The sequence below is a fragment of the Patagioenas fasciata genome, chromosome 35, assembly GCF_037038585.1.
Source record: "Patagioenas fasciata isolate bPatFas1 chromosome 35, bPatFas1.hap1, whole genome shotgun sequence".
Taxonomy (NCBI): Eukaryota; Metazoa; Chordata; class Aves; order Columbiformes; family Columbidae; genus Patagioenas; species Patagioenas fasciata.
In genome coordinates this window covers 875250-883789 of record NC_092554.1, presented here as the reverse complement: position 1 = coordinate 883789, position 8540 = coordinate 875250, and the positions used below count along the sequence as shown (strand labels likewise).

General features: G+C 48.4%; 1 pseudogene; it reads left to right on the top strand.

Moving 5' to 3' along the window:
• Positions 1–223: 223 nt before the first annotated feature.
• Positions 224–8540, top strand: part of LOC139826100 (dynein axonemal heavy chain 9-like) — a 97039-nt pseudogene continuing 88722 nt past the window's right edge.

Here is an 8540-nt window from a genome sequence, read left to right as displayed (position 1 = left end):
GCGGGTTTCGTGGCGGTGTTTTTTTTTTTTTTTGGTGGGGGTTTATTTCGGCAGGGGCGGCGGGGTCGTGGTGGTGTCGTCGTGCCCCCCACCCGCACCTGCCGCCGCCGCCGCCGCCGTATAATTTCACTTCGTCTTCCGGCTCAGACTGCACGGCGAGCACAAACACCCCCCCCCCGCCCGCACCCCAAAGCGCGGTCTCTCCCGCCCTCGCCTTGCCCCCCGCCCCCTCCGGCCCACCCGCGGGAAGGGCCGGAGGGGGTCGGCAACTGCGCGCGCCGCGCATGCGCGCTCTCCCCGCCGCCCGGCAACCGGCCCCCTGCCCCCCGCCAGGTGCCCAACGGTCAGTCGCTCGGAGTCAAGCCCGTCGGGCGGGCGGTCGCGGGGAGGCCAGCGCGGGAGCGTCTTGCCGATCGGCCGAGGAACCCCGCGCGCGGGTAGGCAGGGAGGCAGGCGGGCCGGGACGGGGAGACGGGGACGGGGACGCGGTGTCTCTATGCCTCCCCGGGGGGAGGCAAAGCCGCTGGCGGGGTCGGTTTCTTCTTCAGCCCGCGGCCGGGGCGGGCAGCGGGCCGAGGGACCGAGCGAGCGAGCCACCGAGGAAGAAGCGCGGGAGGCGGCAGCACGGGCAGGTGAGGGGGTTAGGCCTCCGACAGCGGGGCTGAGAAACCGCGGGACGCCCGCGTGCCCCCCCCCCCCGCGCCGTCCACCCCCCCCCGCCGTCCACCCCGGGCACGGAGCCGGCAGGGACGCCCCGGCTTCCCGGGGGGGAGGCGAACTCGCTGGCGAAAGGCCGGGGCGGGGGTGGGGAGGAACTCTGGGCGGGGATGGGCGGCCGGGCTCGCTGCGGCGGACTGGGGCGGGCAGGCGGTGGTTGGGGCCGGGGAAGGCCGCCGCCTGTGCTCTCATTGCCCCTCCTGGTACAGTGTTATTTGGAGCACAGAGTTTAGGGGATGGACAGTGAGCAATGAACGGTTATAGAGTTGCAAAGAAAAATGACCCTATCTAAAGGACAGTCTCTCCCAGGATGTGAGTCTCTGCAGTGCAACCCTTTGCTAATTGCAAGGCAGAGAGCAGATGATTCAGTAAGTGGGGTTTATGGATCACAAATAGACATTAGTAGAAAAGATGCCCAGGGAAGGTTCAAAATATATGGAGGTACAAATGCCTGGGTAGAATGGATCAAATATATGGTGCAAAGCCTAAACGAGCAATTGCTATGCCTGTGCAGCAGGAAGGCCTGTGGCCCAAGTGGTACCCTTCCCTCTGGGGTGGAGCGAAGATTGACAGGGGATGGAGTGCGTCTTAGCCTTATGCCAAGACTCTACGGCACGGAGAAATAAGTCGTGTCATACTCTCTCCCTACTGTTTCCAGCTTTGCAGGGGAAAATATCAAAATCCCCCTGGCATTTTCAGGAATAATTGGAAATCATACTGCCTGTCTCTCACGACGCGGCAGGAATGATACCAAGTTCCTAGGAACATGAGTAGGTGTGCAGAGACACGGGAAGTTGGTCCTCATATGTCCTCAGATGCTTCTTGAGTGGATCTTTGGTGGTACTGTGGGAAGATGACACTTCATTCCATTTTATCCCCCACTGGGAAGGTACCTGTGACGTCGTACAATTGGAAATTCCTTTTACCCTGGCATTTGAACACTGTGATCCATCAGGGCAACAGAAAAAGGAGTTGAGGGCTTTCCTCTGATGACAGGGTTTATTTCAATTAGATTGGGGTCCCCAGAGGAGTCCCCAAGGAACACAAAGCAAGAAGTCAAGTTAGCTGCGGGTTCTGAGTCCTTTTTGTTTTGGTAGGTAACTACAAACAAGAATGTAGACGGGATAAATAACATTTATTTATAAGTTATACTAGACAAGCAGTTAAATGAATCACCAAGCAATTAGATGCTACTAGTAGAATGGCATGGGAAAATAACATGGTCCCAGATAGGATGTTGGCAGAAAAAGGTGATATATGTCTAACCACAGCTTCAGCAGAAGAATTGGCTGAGAATTCAGGTGTAGATAGTCCACTCATGGGATTGTTAGAATCTTGGTTTGGAATATTGAGAGAAATTACTTCTTTAATCGAAGTAACAGAAGCACTGATTTCTATAGCGTGCTACATCATTGCGTGTCTGCGAGGACTTGTTCAACACCTTATTGGACAGCTCTATCAAAGCAAGTGCCTTTAGGGCCACTGCCATGCTCAGATAAAATGATCCTGCTAAAAGAACAAGAAGAAAGAAAGAACAGCAAATGCATAACTCCAGAAGAAAAACGTGAAATCGTGTTGTCTAGGCTTGAAGCCACCTATACAACTGTATCATAAGAAAATGCAAAACCTCCTCCATTTCAGTCCTGCAGCTCAGCACTAGTTTTTCCTCTTCCCTCCCTTTGTCCTGCTCCCTTTGCTTTCTCCCTTTGTTCCATATCCTTCTGCACAAAACCACCGTGACTCAGCCTAAGTAGATCTGCCGCTTATTCTTTTGTACTGCCAGCAGATTGTGGAAGTAGAGTATAAAACCCATCCTTATGGAGAGATCTTTGCATTTTAGGCTTAGTCTAAGTGTCTCAAGTAGCCGGGGTTTTTGTTTGGGCCTAATCCATCAGGTCTGATGGCTTCCCTGCTCGTCTCCAGATGTATGTGGTAGAAAATATAAAGCAAGGAAACGTCCTTTGGCCCAGCCTTGCCTTGCCTTATTTCCTTCTCATCCTGTTCTCTGTGCCAGCCTCTCTCACTAACCCCTCGTCTGGCTGCATGTCTCTTCTTTCCTCTCTCCTTTTCTCAAACTCTCCTGCTTCCTGGCTTTTGTCTTTCCATTCCTCCATTTCAGTCCTGCAGCCCGGCACTAGATTTTCCTCTTCCCTCCCTTTGGCTTGCTCCCTTCGCTTTCTCCCTTTGTTCCATATCCTTCTTTCCGACTTGTCTCTTGGAGACTTTTGGCCACGCTGGACCCAAGTCTGGGGATGTTTTGGAAACTTTTCCGAGGCCTCGCTGCTGACAGGGGGGACAGCAGGCAGTGACAGGCCCGGGGCTGACAGGCTCCCCCTCCCCTAGGGGGCGCTCGGCTGCCACACCCAGCTGACATAGAACCTTTGTCACAATGCCCGCTACCGTGGGGAGGATGCGGGCACTCTGCGGGTGACAGGGACACAGCCGGACTTGGTGTCAGCTCAGCAATTGCTCAGTTCCCCAAAGAAGCTGAATGAGGTGTGTTTAATACAGTAAGGTGTTACGTATTCATAATGACCCCAGGAACGCCTCTACATATTCATAACCTTTCCCGCTTCTTCTTAAAATGAGTCCCAGGTGATCATTTCCGTAGTCTCCTCCTTGACCCCTCCCTGTTGCACCTGCGCAGTGCCATCTGGTGGTCTTGAGGAGGGTCTTTGGATGAAGGCTCCTTCGGCCTCGTCACAGTGACCTCTTTACCTTTGGCTCATTATGTTGAGTGGACTGGAACCCAAGCTGCCAAGTCGATTGAAATCAGACTGGTTCCCCCCTTTTGCTGTAAATCTTCGTTATCTCGTCTTCTCAAGTTTACATCTAGGTGCTGTAAAACCTCTTACCTTGGCATTCGACGAGGTTCTGTTTTTTCTTAACAGAATGGGTTAGTTAGTTAGTTAGTTCCCTCTGTCAGTTCCCCCCTTTTCGGGAAGGTTAGTAAATTCTTGTACTAACGTGATGATTCCCTATTTAACCTTTTCTCGGACCACAAGTAAGAAGGCTGCTTCGACAGGAGAAGACTTATCTTTCTCCCTCAAAGAACAAACAAATTCTCATGTTGAACAAAACATTCGTGTTGCTCTTCTGGGGCAGCTGATGACCGGGTGGCTGGTGCCCCGGCAGCAATGGCGTCTGTTGGGCTGCAGCGGGAGCTCGCGCTCTTTGGCGTGGTGACCCCGCTCACTGCAGTTCCTAGCGCTTTCCTTTTGGGTTTCTTCTTCCCAGTGCGATGGCCAGGTCCAGTTTGGTGTTATCTTTCAAAATCATTAGTTTATACCCCGTTCCTTTTGCTGCCATTTCAGGATCTGTAGGCGTGCCTGAGATTTGCATGGCTTGGACTACTGAATGTATTAACCGAACAAAGCACGGGGTCATACGTGGCACAAACAGTAAACCCAGAAATGCACATACTATCATGAAGCCTATTTTCTTCCACCAGGCTCCCCCAAATAAGTTACCCCACCAATGGCTAGTAAGTATAGAATTCCACTTCTGTACTGGTACATGTGCAACGCGTTTTATCTCCTCTGCTATTTTCATTATGGCTTCCCCATCGTTATCTCTTTCCAAACAACACTCCGAAGTATTCAGTTTCCCACAGACGCCCCCCTCTCTTCAGCTAAAAGCCAATCTCACGCTCCCTGATTTTGGTACACTGCAGCTCTGGTCTGAGACAATTGTCTCGCTATGAGATTCGGTGCCTCAGCCGTCTGGTTGCTTATTATTTCAACCACTGCTTGCAACCGAATAATTTGGTTTAGCATATATATAGGGGTACGGGATCCCCAGTTTCCATCTTGGGCCCATGTGGCTGGATCATAGTATTCAAATATTCTTTGTGCAGGCCATTCACCATCTTTCCAAGTTTGCATTCCTCCTATGGGGCATTTATTAAACCCCTCTCTGTTTCAAGTTTTGTCTTGCACTCCCCCTCCATCTGAATAGCCCCTCCTACCAGCTTGTGTAAAACAGATCCTCTGTTCTCCCCTAGGGCAGGAGGCAGAGCCTACAGCGAGTCCACCTTTCTCTAGGTTAGTTGCTACCCATCATTCCTGCCCTTGGATTTCACACTTCTCCAATTTTGTTCTACCATAACATCCAGAATTAATACGAGTGTGATAATGTAGAACATACTGGGTTAGTCTTCCTATTCTCACACGCTCGTAGCACTTGGTACAGTGAGAGAGTGAGAGAAAATGGAATGCTCTTATTGTGGAAATGTGGGATATTTACCCTGAGGACGGCAACTGTTAGAAATGACTAAAGGAGGAAAACTCAATACACTTTGGAAAATCAGAGGGGCTGAAAATATTTGTGGTGTTTCTTTTTTGTGGGGCAACTTGTTTAAATGGCAAAGGGGCATGTAATTGGTAAAGTAGGAGGTAATGAGGTCTAGTTTGTAGTAAAAACAGAAGCTACCCTATCCCTTCTAAGTTCTACCCTAAAAAGATCTAAAACTGAAGAAAGAGTTGTAATAAATGGGTTAGCAGGGAGGAAGGAGAGACAATTATGAATAAATTCCTATCTGTGATAATAAGAATTAAAAGTGTGTGGGGAAGGAATATATTAGTGGAAGATTCCCCAGCTTATTTATTAGAGACAAACGTTTTACAGGCTCTGGGTGTGGAAGCACAGTTACTGCCTGGGGGGGTGATAAGGAGAAAATTTGAGAGCTATTCTATTACCTGGAAGTTTGTGTTGGTTTTGGCCAGGGTGGAGTTAATGTTCTTTGTGGTACCTGGTATGGGACTATGTTTTTTGATTCGTGCTAAAAGCAGTGTTGATAATAGAGAGATGTTTTTGGTACTGTTGAGCAATGCTTGCACAGGGTGGCCTGTTCTGCCTCCCACACTGCTCCACCAGCAAGTGGGCTGGGGGGAAGCGACAGCCAGTGGCACACTTATCTAAGCTCTTAGAGCCAGTGTCTTGAGTGTGTGCAAACTGCAGCAGTCACCGCTCTTCTGGTGAAAGAAAGCAGGAAATTAAACCCTGCTGCTTTCCTGAGGAGAGATGACAATGGGCTGCACCTCCTCATAGATGGGACTTCAGGGATAATTCAGGGGAAAAGACACAATGGGTGTGCCATCGTTGAAGGTGTGAGTGGTGAAATAAGAAACGGGCAGGTTACCTAATAACTGGTCAGCTCAAACATGCCAGCTATACGCTGTCAATCAGGCACTGCAAATGTTAGATGGAAAAGAAGGTACCATCTGTAACGGTTCTAGATATGCATTTGGAGTAGTGCACACCTTTGGGAAAATCTGGGAAGAATGGGGTCTAATGAATAGCAAAGGGAAAGAATTGGTTTGTGAAGAACCAGTTGGACAAGTGTTACATAATCTGATGTCACCAATAGAAGTGGCTGTAGTACATGATGTCCATTGGGACATCAGAGGGGAAACTCCTTTTGTGTCAGGGGAGATTGGTTATCAGATGAAATGGCCTGAGAAGCAGCCTTAAAACCTGAAGTGATAACTGTAAGTTATCTCACGCTTGAGGTCCTGGCCTCACAGGAAATTCCAGTTTTTGATGAAAAATAAGAAGAAGTCCTCCAAGAATTAGGGGCCAGGGAACAGAGTGGGAAATGGGTACTCCCAGATGGTAGAGAAATGTTAAATAAGCAAATCATGAGGGAGGTATCGGCGATTCTACATCAGGAGAGTTATTGGGGAACACAAGCAATGTGTGACGTAATACGGGAATTTATACTATAGCCAAGCAAATTTGTGAAAGATGGGTGGTTTGTAAAAGAATAAATAAAAAGGCACTTAAAAAGCAGCCTGCAGGAGGGCAGGGTCCAAGTTTACAACTCTCTCAAAATATTCAAGGTGATTTGCCTGTAGCTGGTGGAATTAAATACATACTAGTGTTGGTTGATCACCTTGCCAGCTGGGGAGAAGCTTTCCTCCTGAGCACTGCCGCAGCAGCAGTGGTAGCAAAAGTTTAATAACAGGTGGACCTCCACAGTTTGAAACTAAGGATTTATTTCTCAAAAACTGTATACTCGGGTTGTCTTGCCTATCTTCTCTCAGGCACAAGGCCTTCTGGCACAAACTCTGCCTTTAGAGTTTTCAGCTCACAAGTTTCAGCCTGAAAACTGGGTCCTGGTCAAATCCTGGAAAGAAACGGAAGCTTCAGCCAGATTGGGAAGGAGCATTTCAAGTTCTGCTGCTCACCGAGACAGTGGTACGACCAGCTGAGAAAGGGTGGACTCATTAGACACGGATTAAAGAGCCAATGGAACCTCCAAAGGACAATGACGAGTGGCAAGTATTGACAACTGATGACCCCCTTCGACTAAAGATACAGAGATGAAAATGAAATGAAACCTTTGGGGATTGTTAATCCTGCGTATGTAGAATTTACAAATGGGTTACTTAACAAACGTCACTGAAACTGAAGGTTCCCTAATAATTTGAGTAGATGATTGCCACATCCTTAACTGTGGGGATGTACAGAGCTAAAGAGAATGGAGTTATGAAAAGAAACGTGTCCAAGGGGCCTGAGTCTAAGGATGATTTAAAGAAGTGCACAGTTTTTGTTACTGTCTCTCATTGCCCCTCCTGGTACAGTGTTATTTGGAGCACAGAGTTTAGGGGATGGACAGTGAGCAATGAACGGTTATAGAGTTGAAAAGAAAAATGACCCTATCTAAAGGACAGTCTCTCCCAGGATGTGAGTCTCTGCAGTGCAACCCTTTGCTAATTGCAAGACAGAGAGCAGATGATTCAGTAAGTGGGGTTTATGGATCACAAATAGACATTAGTAGAAAAGATGCCCTGGGAAGGTTCAACATATATGGAGGTACAAATGCCTGGGTAGAATGGATCAAATATATGGTGCAAAGCCTAAACGAGCAATTGCTATGCCTGTGCGGCAGGAAGGCCTGTGGCCCAAGTGGTACCCTTCCCTCTGGGGTGGAGCGAAGATTGACAGGGGATGGAGTGCGTCTTAGCCTTATGCCAAGACTCTACGGCATGGAGAAATAAGTCGTGTCATACTCTCTCCCTACTGTTTCCAGCTTTGCAGGGAAAAATATCAAAATCCCCCTGGCATTTTCAGGAATAATTGAAAATCATACTGCCTGTCTCTCACGACGCGGCAGGAATGATACCAAGTTCCTAGGAACATGAGTAGGTGTGCAGAGACACGGGAAGTTGGTCCTCATATGTCCTCAAATGCTTCTTGAGTGGATCTTTGGTGGTACTGTGGGAAGATGACACTTCATTCCATTTTATCCCCCGCTGGGAAGGTACCTGTGACGTCGTACAATTGGAAATTCCTTTTACCCTGGCATTTGAACCCTGTGATCCATCAGGGCAACAGAAAAAGGAGTTGAGGGCTTTCCTCTGATGACAGGGTTTATTTCAATTAGATTGGGGTCCCCAGAGGAGTCCCCAAGGAACACAAAGCAAGAAGTCAAGTTAGCTGCGGGTTCTGAGTCCTTTTTGTTTTGGTAGGTAACTACAAACAAGAATGTAGACGGGATAAATAACATTTATTTATAAGTTATACTAGACAAGCAGTTAAATGAATCACCAAGCAATTAGATGCTACTAGTAGAATGGCATGGGAAAATAACATGGTCCCAGATAGGATGTTGGCAGAAAAAGGTGATATATGTCTAACCACAGCTTCAGCAGAAGAATTGGCTGAGAATTCAGGTGTAGATAGTCCACTCATGGGATTGTTAGAATCTTGGTTTGGAATATTGAGAGAAATTACTTCTTTAATCGAAGTAACAGAAGCACTGATTTCTATAGCGTGCTACATCATTGCGTGTCTGCGAGGACTTGTTCAACACCTTATTG